Genomic DNA, 15,166 nt, shown 5'->3' on the forward strand with positions numbered 1-15,166 from the left:
CTTCTGAGTATTTTTTTTTTTTGATATTCAGACAACCTAGTGTCCCACCTGTATCTGAATGGGCTGCTGTTGAGAGAATCATATCTCAGATTTCTTCAACAATGTATGGAGTTTGGGTTAATTAGATACTTTATGTAGCCATTTAGATGTCAGCTCATTTTTCTAGTAATGTTTACATTCGCTTGATGTAGTATCAGCTGAGTATTTCACTTAAGTGCAGAGAGTTGTGTACCATAATACTGTTGAGAGACTTGTACATTGACGTTTAGCTTGGGTTTGGTTCACCTCTTTGCAGCTGCATTAAAAACCTCAACGTTTTCAAATAGCATAGTTTAGTGATAGCTGGGAGTCCTCTCTGTTTTGTTTTGGTGTCACTTTTAAGTTGCATTCTGCTCCTAATTCTACCCATAAACATTCTGCATGTGTTCAGGTATAAAACAACACCTGTGTACCGAACTGACGGGACTGTATCTGATAGTGTCAGATCCTGGTCATCTTTTGCCTGCTACTAACCTTTTTCCACCAGTAGGAGCTGTAGGAGCTGAAGGATCAGGGTGGTCAGGTGTTTCGCATGTTATCATCAGCTGAAGGACTATAAGAGGGAGGCGAGCCAGTACTTCGATGCCTGAGTGTTTTGCCTCTTCGTGGTATTTCTACCTGGCCAATTTCATGGTTTAGAGAAATTTGTTTCTCTGAGAAAGTCTGGTATCTTGACTAATAGTCTGTTTTGTCTCAGGTTACCCAAGCCTCGTTCCAAATTAAGAGACCTCAGGAGAACCGTCTAACAGTGCGTGGACTCTGGATCTCTTGTTTCCCCGCTGGCTGCCGGATTGGACGATTCCTCACAGCTTCAGGCGAACCCTGTCCCCCCTCCTCCGGTCCTCCCAAGACTGCCCAGCTCTGGCGGCTCAGCGTAGCCCATTGCCTCCTCCAGGATCGTAATCTCTCTCCCTGGCGGACCAGCCCCAACCTGACCGTAAGCTCCCTTGCAGAGTACAGTTTAAGGGTTTCAGTTGTGGTGTCTTACCTGCGTCCGTTCCCTTGCAGCCGCTCAGCAGATTCTGTTTCCAATACCTGGTCCTGAAAATAAAGCTCCTGAAGCGCTTCTCTGTTTCTCGTGTTTTTCTGCATGTGGGTCAAGTCGGCCATCTCCAATATGACAGATAGTTTTGGTAGAATGTGGGAAATGAGAATTAATTACTTAAAAAATGCTAATTAATTACTTAAAAATAACACAATGTGATGTTCTGGATTTTTGTTTTAGATTCCGTCACTCACAGTTGAAGACTACCTATGATAACAATTAAAGACTTCTACATACTTTGCAGGTGGGAAACCTGCAAAATCTGCAGTGTATCAAATACTTTTTCTTCCCACTGTACCAGTGGACCCAGTTTGATAACATTTTCACTAGAAACGAACAAAGGTGAGGCTCTACAGACGATGAAGAATGAAGAAATGAAAAACAAAGATCTATTTTCCCATGAACAGTGAAAGGCTGCATAACAAGGTCGTTTAGGTTCAAAGTACTTCCTGAAACTCCTGATTAATCTGTCTTCATTACACTTAGTGGTTTAGGGATTTTTTTAAATGTTTGTGAAAACTGATTAGAGCAAACATCTTAGTGCTATCATTTTCAGATAAATGTTGACATTTGAATAATTATTAAAATGCTATTAAAATGTTTTAGCAGGCCAAATTTTTCATGAAGCGGGATATATTTTATTAAAAATGATTGTAGCAATCAGCAGATGCAGCCAGGTTTGAGTAATGTTTTATGTAAGTGATGAATCATGTTTATGCAGATTTAATGTTCTAGATGTTATTTATGATACATGCTGCTTTAAGGTGCCCAAGCTAGTTTTAGTGTTGTGTTCAGAATTAAATACAGCACACTCATCATTTTAAATGTCTCTCATAAACCCCAACCAAAGTTCTGTTGTTCTAGGAGGCATTTTTCTGACATTTCCTTGTCAAAACTAACAAAAAAAGCCTTAGTCCACAGACAGCTTCCAAAGCATCAGGAGATCCCACTGTCAAAAGGTATCAGTCAGATGAGGAATACAAAACAATTTCCAAAGCTTCAGATTGACCATTGAACATGCCCAAGAATGTCAGGCGGAGAAACTTGTGTGTACACTGGATGTCCCTCCACAATTGGTGAAAATACTGTCATGGTGTGTGGTGGTGAAGGACCAAAGCAGCAACAGGACATCGGCAGGCGCATAGTGGATGTATAAATGTTAATGAGAAACTTACTGACACGGATACGCTGAGGTGAGAAGAACTACATAAAAAGCAATGAGTGCGGTTAACAGAAACACAAACAGGTGCAGATCATGACAAAGACTTAAAGAAAACATGTCAGGAATGCTCCCAAGAGGCCCACAGCCAGGGGCCAGTACCAGCTGTGTACTACATGCAACAACCTCACATAGTCTTTATGTGTCTGGGCTAAAGGGTGAGGTGGCAAGATGGAAGCCTTTTCTTATGAAAAATGCAAGCACATCCAGGTTAGATAAATGTTTCCAAAATCAAGGAGAAATCAAGGAGAAAAATGATTGGACATAATTGTAAAAGGTACTGTATGTTTGGTGAAAGAACAACACAAATCCACACTGAAGCATGATGGTAGCAGCATCATATTTAGGGGCTTTTCTTCTTCACCCTGGTCAAATTCAAGTGAAATATAAACACTTTTAAAAACCAGTCACGTTGGCACAAAATCATCTGGGTTCTTTCAGCATTTACCCAATGCATACACCCAAATGAACTGGATAAAATTTTGGAACGGCCCAATCAGAGCACAGACCAAAATCTGACTGAATATCAGTAAATTGATGTGAAGAAGGCTGTGCACAAGAGACACCCCTGCAATCTAACATATTTAGACCATTTCTGATGCCCTTTTAGATAGAGATGCAATACCATCTCGAGGAATGTTCAACAACTTCCTCTGCTGTTCCCGTTGCTGCTCCTCCCACCTGATCTTCCTCCATCAGAGATGACACACCTATTCCTGTAAGCAGCTCACCTGAATCACAGTCTGGTGGACTCACTTCCATGCAGAGTTTCTTCTTCTTCTCTTTCAACATGTAAGATTGTTTGAACAAACTGTAGATTTTCTTTGTTTCACATTGAACTTGATTGATCAAAGATCATGAGCATCATAAAATTTAGACACAACATCTTCTTGTAGTTTAATAAAGCCATACTTAAACATTGCTTGATATTAGTTTGTGGTTTGAAATGAATATTTTCACTTCTGCATCTCTTTTATTCCAAAATAGATACAGACATTACAAATGTGCTGAAAGATTGAGAATCTTTTCAAGCTTCAGACAACATGGTGTTTGTAAAAGAATATCATCATCACAATGTCCTGGCAACAGCCTCTCAAAAATGATAGCCAGGGGAAAACCAGCCTGACAAAACAGGAAAAACACGTTTTAAACTGGTTGCAGGCCAATGACAGTATGTAGTGCTTAGCCTTTATTTTTTCAAACTGCTTTATATAGCTTCCTACAAGAATTGTCTCACGATGAGCCCCAGCTAGTAATAAGAATTAATAGGGCAGAATAAAAAGCTGAAGTTACCAAGCAAACATACAGGAAACATCCTAAGATGTAATGCTGTGTTTTAAATAATCTCTGTTCATTGTAGTTTAACTCAGTCCTGGTTTGAGCAATCTAAGTATTTCAGAGTTTAAACTAGAGCCGATTAACCAAATACAGCCCAGATTCATTAAAAAATCAGGGAAGCATCAGTGAAGCAAAAGCAGCTGTCGCTACTGCTTAGAAAATTGTCTTGTTAATAAGAAGAAACATAAGCCAGTATCCCATATTATTTCACATCATCACAAGACAACAAAATTAACTTTCTGATGAAAGCTTTTCTGGTTTAAAACAAATTTACAAAGCTTTCAGGATGGTGTATTTAAGTAGTCCTTGTAGCTACATAAATTTAAAAGGTAATCTCTTATTGAAATAAATAAACTTCATTAACTCTTGTTCAACAGCCTTAAAAAAGGCCAAGCAAGATTAACCCAGTCCATAACACAGATACTGAAGGATTAATCTGAAAGGAAGACAAAAACCACAAATGTCAGAGCCATAACCACTTTATGAGGTCAAAAATAAAGCCTTCTATCAGACAAATATCTTAATATTGCAGGGAAATATTGTTAATTTTGGTATTCTGCATCCAAATGCTTGCTGCTTGTACAATTTGATGGAAATCACTGACTACATTTGTCATCCTTTGTGTTTTTCTAAGCCAATGCCGCAGCAGTTTTTAAATTTCAAAAATACTTTATTTATCACAATGTCCTGATTTAATAAAGGGCAATAAAGCTTGTCCTTTAATTAAGTAAGAAACTGTCATGTTTTGCTATGGCTGTAGTTTGCATAAATGAGTGGATGTGCAGGTCAGTGAGTTATGTTTCCTCTGCAGGTGAAGCTAGAAAGTGTGTATGAGCTGATCTGCACTTCAGCCGCATGGATCAGTGTGAGGACAGAGAGGAGGGTGTCCCACCCACTACAACCAGCATGTGGGAAACAGGGGAGCCAGAGGTGGGACCATAACCTATAATTGTCTTTACACTGTGTGCACAATTATTAGTCAAGTTGTATGTATGAAGATCATTTATTATTGAACAAATACATCGCTCTTATTTCATTAAAAATGTCAATAATCCTCAGAACTGTTTGTGCTTTTTTCTACCTGCTATTAACTCTGCTTGGTCCGTAGAGGGCGCTGCTGCTCCTGGGAGTGGGTGAACAGGTGTTGACCATCTCCTGATTACTGATCGGGTGTATTTAAGCCTGAAGCTGCCAGCTCTCTCTAGACTGGATTTAAGCCTGTTTCAAGGTTCTGTAAGTGTACTTGACTTACTGCCTCGTGTCCTCCTCAGGTTCCAGACCTGTTTTCATCCAGCCTCCAGTTCTTGAGTTAAGCATACTCCTGACCTCTGGATCTAAGTAATCTTTGGTGCTCCTGGATTTCAAAATGGATTTCAAGTTTCCTTCTCGAATTACCTTCTGGCTGGGAGCTTCAGGATCGACAACAGACTGGCCCAAGTCAGCAGCATACCCTGTCCACCCTCCAATGTGCCCTCAGGCAAGCTTCTTAGAAGATTCTTTGTTCCTCAATGACCAAGCCATCTGGATAAACTTTACACTCCAAGACAACTCCCGTGCTGAACTCCACATCTCCATTCCCCAGGGTGGGTTCATCCCTCATCTCTGTAAGAAAGATCTTAGCAAACTATAATCATTTACCTCATTATCTTATACTCCCCTGTCTCCCTCTTGTCTGTGCAGTTGGCAGCTCCCAGTTCCAGATCATAGTCTGTTTCTCTGCGTAAAATAAATATCTTAAATTATTGTGAGTTCTCCTGAGTGTTCTTCTACATGTGGGTCAGATTTGTAACTAAAACCATGACAGAACTGAATGTTTAGGAAAGTAATTGGCAGCAATAGGGTGAGATTGAGGCAGATAAGAAAGAAGAAGAGGATGCTGTGTCATTGATGAGATATGTCTAGATTTTCTTCATCATAAAACATGAGGGTTTTTGTATGGAATAGCAATGAGATTTCTTGTTCTCAGTGAAAATTGAAAGATAGTCTATAAGATATTTTAACTTGTCATATTTTCATGTTTTAATAGAAACTGTATTTCATAAACATTTATTTTTTTTATTTATACATTTTCTGACAGAATCAGACAGTAAAACATGTCCACCAAGATGAACCTGGACCCAGATGTGCGTCCTTTAGGAGCAACAAGTCAAAGAACATGCTTATCAACTTTAACTCAGTGCTGCCTTCTTCATCAGAGAGGTAAGCTGTCTCTAACTGTTTTCTATACAGGTACATCTAAAAAATTTGAATATCGTGACAAGTTTTATATTGTCACTCATTTCAGGAGGTAAAAATTATATTTTATGTAGATTATCTTTCAAGCCTTTTTTTGCTGTTTGTGATTATGGTTTACAGATAATGAAAACCCTAAATTGTATATCTCAGAAAATTTGTATATTGTGAAAAAGTCAAATATGGCAAACTCATGGAAACACCCTAATCAGCTAATAAACTCAAAACACCTGCAAAGATTTCCTGAGGCTCTAAATGGTCTCAATCTGGGTCAGTAGGCCACACAATCGTGGGGAAAACTGTTGACTGGACAGAAGACAGTTATTAACACCCTTCACAAGGAGGGGAAGTTCATAACTAAAGCAGCTGGTTGTTCACATAATCTGTATCTAAACATATTGATAAAAAGTTGGATGGAAGGAAAAAGTGTGGTAGGATAAGGTGCACCAGGAACAGCGATAACAGCAGTCTGGAGAAAATTGTCAAGACGGATCCAATCAAGAATTTAGCGGAGTTTCAGAAAGAGTGAACTGAGGTTGGAGTCAGTGCATCAAGAGCGCAGGTAAATCCTTTTCTGAACCAAAGACGTCAGAAGGGTCTTGCGTAGGCTAAGGAGGAAAAAAAACTGGACTGTTGCTCAGTGCTCCAAAGTCCTCTCATCAGATTTAATTAAAGTTTGCCTTTCATTTGGAAATTTAGATCCCAGAGTCTGGAAGAAGAGGGGAGAGACACAGAATCCACATTGCTTGAAGTCCAGTGTGATTTTTTTCCACAGTCAGTGATGATTTCGGGTGCCATGTCATCGGCTGGTGTGGATCCACTGGGTTTCCCATTGTCAAAGGTACCAAAAGCTGCTTCAGTGACTGTGGTGTTACTGGTCTGAGCTGAACCCCATAGAGAATCTATAGAGTATTCTCAAGAGGAATATGAGAGACACCACACCCAACAATGCAGATGACCTGAAGGCCACTATCAAAGCAACCTGGACTTCCATTACATCTCACCAGAAGCACAGACTGATCTCCTCCATGCCACGCCACATTGATGCAGTAATTCATGCAAGGAGCCCCAACCAAGTATTGGGTGAGCAATAATCATCAAAATTACAATATATAAAGGCTTTAAATGTTTCACTCTGTGTAATGAATCTATATGAGTTTCATTTCTGAAATGAGCAACAAAAAATGTTTTTTATGGATGCACCTCTACGGGTGTATAAATATTTAAAAAAGTGATTATGACTACAAAACAGCTTCATAAGTTCAATCCATTTCAACCTAAAGGTAACAGAACTTGAAGGACTTCAGCATTATGAAGTGAGTATGACCAGACAGCTAAGAGTTAAACCAATTAAAAGATGTACAGTATAGCTTGACATTGTTTGGGAGGATTATGTGTGATCTAGAAGAATGAAGATGGTCAATGGTCCAGTTGTCATGAGCAGATCACGCACGTGTGACTAATTGGATTTGGAGAGGCATTAGCATTACAGGATACTAAGTAGAAGGTTCATAGCGAGGAAGACTAACTCCAGAACAACAAATCAGGTCAAGAGAAGTGTACTTTTGAGTGTGTATGGACATCCACATGTTGCTGCAGACTAACGCTATGTAAATATGTCCCCTTACTTTAAATGCATGGGGACATGGAGGACAAATGAGGTAAAAACCCTAAACGCATTTGCCGTGAGATTTAACATTTGGTCTGGTAAATATTAGAGGTTTCATTGTGTGTGCCAGAAGATAAACAGTTATATTTAATAAATCCCACAAATGTATTACAATGAATGTAATCTGAAGTAATTTTACAAGACAGAAAATCTGTTCATATCCAGAAATGTTTCATAACATCAATTGTATTCAATTCAGAAATAAATGCAGAATCAAATTAAACTTCATGCATTCCAGTTTGATCTTAGTTTTATTACAATGCACTGAAATCCGGCTTAAAATGGTAAAATGTTGTCCATCTAGGGAAACCCAGCCTATTGTACCAAGTCACTGACTTTGCAGCCATCCATCATCCTTAGCAAGGATATGGCAACTTTTAACAGGAAGAAAGTTCCTGCAAAAACAGGCTCAGTGTCAGCAGCCATCTGCCACGACAGACCTTTTATGTATTTGTATGTATTTATTTTTAATTATATGATAATAACAAAACACAATCTCATTAATACACTACAAATTAACACACTAAAAATCTCTCTAACAAAGAACTATAGAAAAAGATTTTGACAAGTGCAGTTTTTTTTTTTTTTAAAGAAACAGATAATGCCACTTATACACAAACTGATGTTCGAACCCTAGTACAGGACATCTGGGCAACTTTTTCAATTTAAAAATTGTCTGAGGTTTAGCAACAGAATATGGCTCTAGTAAGGTTAGATCAAGAACACAGTGAGGACATATTCGTGGTCTCTAATGGCCTTTTTCTGATGGTCTACCTGAAGTACTCTGGTGTTACAGCCGACCAAAAAAATAAGATCTAAGCTCATGTTAATGTTATGAATATTGCAGCAAAGTAAGCATTTGAGGCAATCAACATTGGGGCAGCAGCTCAAGGCTTGAACCTTTGCACATATCTCAACAACTGCTGAAACCTCAGAGCATTCAATTAAATAAAACACGCAGTGGACAATGTGACCTCCATTGCTCATTTGTGTTAATTACCCTCTCTCCTTCTGTAGCCTTCAGTCTCCCTTTCACCAGCTGCTCCAGATTTCTCCTGATTAGCTCCCTTTATTCATTGGTCCATTCTCCTCCCTACCTCCAGAATTTAAACTCTATGGTTTCCATTGCTCACCACTGGTTGCTACTGTTTGTCATGTCCGGCCTGTTTTCTACCTGCTCCATGTTTGTCACTTTGCCTGCGTTTTGAGTTCTGCATCAGACTTGTCAGTCTGCTTATTATTATTATTATTATTATTATTATTATTATTATTATTATTATTATTATTATTATTAAAGACGATCTTACTCACCTCGTGCCTCCATGGCCTCTGTCTGCAAATTGGTCCAACAACCGTTATTTGACAGTCTTGTTAATTAGGATTATATTATTACTTCCAAACTTTTGATTCAGTCTTTTTATTTAGAAAAAAGAACAGTGAGAATATGATCTTCATGATTCCTCTACAGTGTGGACTCCAGTGGACAGTCTGCCCAAAACTATCAATACAGCTGGACTCGATATTTATTGTCTGTATATGTGCAACTAGTTTTACATCAGTTCTGGTTAGTTATATTTATGCTGTAGATGTACTCTAAGATTTTCATGCTGTCCAATACAGATCTGATATTTTCCTAAATGGTTCCAGTCTTGAGTATCATTCTGATGATATTCTGTTACAGCTTCTGGAGAAAAGCATTACCACTTTTGTGAAAAATGAGCTGAAGAACATCCAAACGTTTCTGAGCTCAGGTTACGCAGAATGCTTAAAGGGTCAGAGGGAGGATGACAACATGCTGAGCCATGATGATGAAGAGCAGAGGAAAAGCAGAGGGGCATTATTTACCATCTCTCTGCACTTCATGAGGAAGATGAAGCAGTGGGAGCTAGCTGACAACCTGCAGAGAAGTGAGAGGGATTCTCTAACGGTTTACTATAACAAGTAAATGACAAATCTATTAATATGTGAGACTGTTATTCTTGGTATGTGATTATTAGAACTTTCTGGCACAATCTCCCAACGCTAATTTAAATCTTCTTTAAAGAAGAAGTTCCAGTGTGTGTTTGAGGGGAAAGATAAGGCAGGAAACCCAACTCTTCTGAACCAGATCTACACAGAGCTTTACATCACAGAGGGAGGAGCTAGAGAGATCAATGAAGAACATGAGGTCAGACAGACTGAAACATTATCCAGAGAACCACACAGACATGAAACAACAATCAGACATGAGTATATCTTTAAAGTCCCACCTGGAAGAGATGAACCTATCAGAACAGTGATCACACGGAGTGGCTGGCATTGAGAAAACAGTCTTAACCTAGAAGTTCAGTCTGAACTGGGCTGAAGACAAAACCAACCAGGACATCCACTTCATATTTCCATTAACATTCAGAGAGTTGAATCTGCTAAAAGATCAAAAGTTCAGCTTGGTGGAATTGGCTCATCGTTTCTTTACTCAACACCAAAGACATCTGCAGGTTTGAAAAGGTCCAGGTTCTGTTCATCTTTGATGGTCTGGATAAGTCTCAACTTCCTCTGGACTTCAACAACAAGGAGATCCTGACAGATGTTAGAGTCCACCTCAGTGGATGTTGTATTGACAAACATCATCAGGAGGAAATTTCTTCCTTCTGCTCACCTCTGGATAACTACAAGACCTGCAGCAGCCAATCAGATCCCTCCTTGGTATGTTGGCATGGTAACAGAGGTCAGAGAGTTCACTGGCCTACTGAAGGAGGAGTACTTCAGGAAGAGATTCACAGATGAGGAGCAGACCAGCAAGATAATCTCCCACATCAAGTTATCACGGAGCCTCCACATCATGTGCCACACCCCAATCTTCTGCTGGATTACTGCTACGGTTCTGGAGGATGTGCTGAAAACCAGAGGGGGAGGAAAGCTGCCCAAGACCCTGACTGAGATGTATATTCACTTCCTGGTGGTTCAGACCAAAGTAAAGACAGTAAAGTATGATGAAGGGAAAGAAAATGATCCACTTTGGAGTCCAGAAAGTGAGTCTGTCAAAATAAGGTGAGATCTTTCCATGTAATCCATGCAACATTTAGTAAATGCTCATAGTTAACTCCATAAAAGTTACAATAAATATCCTTATATCCTTATGTGTAATCTATGCAATAATTATTAAAATACACAGTTGAAGCAGTGGTGAGTGAAACAAGCATGTTGTCATATTCTAGAACTGAGAGACTGGAGAGGCCTGTGTGGAGCCACATATCTGCCACATGTTATCTGTCTTATCTTTTGCAAAAATATAAACAGGTATATCCAAAGAAATGATGTATGATGATTTTACATTATTTCACATGTATTAAATGAAATTAGTAACCTTTGATTAACAAGTTAAAAGATGTATGATTGAAATGTGGGTAAGAACTGAGAATTAGAGGGAAAAACAATAAGGTTTGGCATTCTCAATCAGCTTTATATGAAAGAGATATAACGTTAATCATTTGTAAAGCATGAATAAAAAGAATGAAGTGATGGTTTTGCAACGATGTTTTAAAGAGAATGCTGAAAGCTGAAGAATGGAATGTGTAATACTGTGTAAAGTTTAAAACTGAGCAGATTAGGGAAAGAACTGTAGGATGACAAGGAGTGACGAGAGCCGGCTGTATGCTGACATTTAACCTTTTGAAGGCTGAAGGGAGGATGCGACTACAGCCAGCTGCATGGCTATTACTGGCATCTCCAAGGCTGAGAAACACCATCAGTAGGTCACGATGACCATGACTAAAGTATTGACCAATAACCAAGAAGCTGAGCTGGATAGGTTGCGCAATAACTGAGAAGCCTAATAAGGGGCTGACTGGCAAAAGCATCAAGCACCATAAAAGCAATGCTGAAGGAGGGAACGGGGTTGTTTCCTCGCAGAAGACCAGCGAACAAGATCAGACGGAGAAAATAAGCTTGGATGGAAAAGGAACAGAGACACAGCCCCACTGATCGACTGCATTAAAAAGAGGATCAGCCCGTGGGCCCAGAAAGGACTGTGCCTCAAAATTAAGAATCTGATTTAATCTAAAGCCTTTTTATCCAGACAACAGAAGTGAACTTATCGGTGAACAGCTGATTGCTCTAAGTTTCAGGCTTCTGGAAGTCCTGAATCAACTTCATTTATGTCTCTGGGTTTCCTTCAACTCTTCAGCCTCTGGAAACTACTGTCTTCAGAGACATATAACAACAAAGTTTCTGTTTAACCATCAAAGCCTGGAGCATCAGTGCCTGCCACTTAAAGGAAGAAAACTGAAGATTAAGTCGTATTACCTTCAAGAAACCACTTGTTACCAGAAGAAACCTCTCCATCAGGTGCATGGATGAGCCTCTGTCTTCAAAGCCTCTCCAAACTCACCAGTTTCAGCATCAGGGAAAGACAGGTTGAGTTGATTGATTCATTTCTATAATTGAAATTATTATGTGTTGCCGAATTTAAGCTGTTACTGACCCCTGCAAAAGCATTACTAATTAAAGAACGCATATAAAATTCTAGTTAAATCGTGGACATTCAATTATTTGAGTCACCGTATTGTTGGTTTTTCATTGGTGGTAAAAAGTCTTGTTGCCTGGTCCTAAGATATTTTAGGAGGTTTTTATAGGTTGCCTTAGCCAATTTTGTTAAAACAGCGCCCTTGGGGCTCGTGCCGAGCCATTAAAATTAACCTAGCCTATATACCAAGAGCCAGTTGTAAAATTAGGGAATGAGCAGCCGTGAACAAAAGTGACTGTCGACGGTGTGGATGACGGCGATAGGCTACTTGGTCGCCTGGACCTCCAGTTGAAGAAGGGCGAGACTTTTGTATGAAGGCTGTCAGAGGCTAGGCGAGTCATTTCCCGACACCAGCTTAAACAGAACTTTCAGGAAACCTGCTTAGTAAGATCTTTCAGGTTTAGGGAAGTCCGGACCCGTTGGATGGAGAGCTGGATTGAGCAATCCCTTTAGACATAGGGAAGTAGGAGGGAGGGGTTAGCTCATCGGACAACAAAATGTCTCTGGGAAAACTGGCTTTTGAGCAGTTGCAGAAAAGAAACCTGATCTTCTATGAAGCAGACCTTGCAGAGTGTGGCATCAATATCAGAGCAGCTTCAGTGTACTCAGGCGTTTTCACACAGATATTTAAAGAGAACAGAGGACTATACCAGCACAAGGTTTTCTGCTTTGTCCATTTGAGTGTTCAGGAGTTTCTCGCTGCTCTTTATGTCCAGCTGACCTTCGTCAAATCTGGTGTCAATTTGATTGAAGAAAATCACAGCACTTTGGGTTGGTCTAAATTATTTAACAAACCGCATCTAAAATATCTTCACCACACTGCAACTGACAAGCTCTTACAGAGTCCAAATGGACATCTGGACTTGTTCCTCCACTTTCTCCTAGGTCTTTCCATGCAGAACAATCAGACCCATGGCACAGAGAGGGGGTAGCTCGCTAACCAACCATGGAACTCCTGAATATATCAAGAGGATCATAGAGGATCTGCCTGCAGAGAACAGCATCAATCTGTTCCACGGTTTGAATGAACTCAAAGATGATTCTCTAATTGAGGACATCCAGCAATTCCTGAGTTCAGGGTGGGTTTCCACAGATAAACTGTCTCCTGCTCAGAGGTCAGCTCTAGTCTTCATCTTACTGTCATCAGGAGAAGATCTAGATGTGTTTGACCTGAAGAAATATTCTGCTTCTGATGAGATTTTTCTGAGGTTGCTGCTGGTGATCAAGTCCTCTAATAAAGCTTTGTAAGTACAGTTCAAGTATAGTCAAAATTATTTTATTTTTTCAGTTTCAAACAAGTCATGTCGATAATAGCACCAATTACACGCAATCCCATTAAATCAACTTATGGTACAGTGAAAATAAACATCCTAAAATACCATACTTAAAAGTCTTCTAAGGTAGTCAGCCAATTGCATTGCGTCTTGACTGTTTAGGACTTCCTTATCTTGAGGTACTTTTCAAACAGAGGAGAGAAACTATTGTATTTGAAGATGAGGAAACCCACAGAAAAGCCAAAACCAGGCTACGAGCAGCCATTTCCTGTAACCGAGGCTTCAGAGGACAGGGCAGAGATGCAGAAAAACAAAGCACTGGGCTATGAATAGTTCTGCGGAGAAATAACAAAGGGAAAAAGCAAACTTTGTCTTTAATAATTGCAAATCCTGCATTAAAGGAAAGTATAAAGACAATGTTGTAGTGAAAAGTGATCGGTATGTCCTCCAGCAGCTTGAGATTATTGTAGCGTAACTACAGGGATAGCTCTGGAAAACCTAAAGTTATAATATTAACCTTTTTCAGAAAGGAATATTTCAAACTGTATCTCTCTGTATTTCAGATAGATACAGATGAGTGTTTGGTTCACTGACAAAAACTGGGAGCTGGCTACACAGAAGAAGTGGTTGGTCTGCCTCCCTTGCTACTTTTAGAAACTAGGAACTACCATTAAACCTGCAGTTTGAGAAATAGTATGTTGTTGGGACAATATGGAACAATCAAGTATTTAATACAACATGCTTCTGTAACAATTGTATGTCAAAAAATTAAATATAATTTTTCTAAGAACATGTGTGCTAGCATTTTCGATTAGTTAAAGGCTTGTTAATGGTTTTTGGGCTTTCCTGATAATGCAGTATTAAAGCAACATATTCATGTATTTTCTCTGCATTTCCATGGGACAGCAGATTTTCAAGACTTTTTAATGTGAAAGGAGGAGCTCCTGTAAGAATATATTTGATGTGGGATTTAAAGGACACGTCTGGTAAAAAATTATGCCAAGTCCTTTAAATTAGGACTGGAGGCCAAATTATTGCCTTCCAAAGGAAGTGACTAAACAAAGTTCTTCCAAAGCTCTTGTCTGAAGATGGCAGCATCTTGAATGTGAATAAAAGATTTTTGTCTCAATTAAAAAGCAAAAAGATGAAGTCCTAACAGAAGAAACTTACCCCATGGTGTCTGATAATTTACCAAATGTAGGGTCTGTAATGGGCTGGAACAAACTAAATGTATTGTGCATTTTGCTTTATTGTGACATTTAACAGATCATGGCAGAAAAGAAAGGGGATCTCTTATCATTTATAAAATTTATTTCTTAACTATTGTAGGCAGGAAGAACCAAATGCTATGACTGTTTAAAGTGAGTAATTCAATTTATTGGTTAGCTAAAAGAATATAATAAAACCACCCTATATCTATAGCAGCATGTTTTAGAGCAAGCCCCATTGATGTTACATTACATATGCTGTAATTATAGAAATAGTGTCCTGTATAAACTATTTAACGATACACATCTTTACCTAAAAATAGTATCACAAGCATTATACTGAATATGTAGAGATTCAGCTAAGGAATGAGCTCTTTTTGTGAACTTTGTCAGAAATGTTTTTTTCTTAAATGTACCTATAACATTGTTTTCTCTCAGGTTGAGTGGCTGTTATCTCTCATAGAAAATCTGTGAAGCTTTATCCTCACTTCTCAGCTCCCAGTCCTCCAGTCTCAGAGAGTTGGACTTAAGTAACAATGACCTAGAGGATTCAGGAGTGAATCTTCTATCTGCTGGACTGAGAAATCCAAGCTGCAAACTGGAAATTCTTTGGTAAGGCTTCAGTAAGGATTTATTCC

General features: G+C 39.1%; 1 long non-coding RNA gene across 1 annotated transcript; it reads left to right on the top strand.

Moving 5' to 3' along the window:
• The first annotated feature begins 4,837 nt into the window (after positions 1 to 4,837).
• On the top strand, positions 4,838 to 7,893 carry LOC124855870. Its single transcript, XR_007035174.1, has 4 exons — positions 4,838 to 5,224; positions 5,322 to 5,385; positions 5,719 to 5,840; positions 6,573 to 7,893. It is a non-coding gene; the product is annotated as an uncharacterized LOC124855870 (long non-coding RNA).
• The last annotated feature ends 7,273 nt before the right edge of the window (positions 7,894 to 15,166 follow it).

Source organism: Girardinichthys multiradiatus, chromosome 19, assembly GCF_021462225.1.
Source record: "Girardinichthys multiradiatus isolate DD_20200921_A chromosome 19, DD_fGirMul_XY1, whole genome shotgun sequence".
Classification (NCBI taxonomy): domain Eukaryota; kingdom Metazoa; phylum Chordata; class Actinopteri; order Cyprinodontiformes; family Goodeidae; genus Girardinichthys; species Girardinichthys multiradiatus.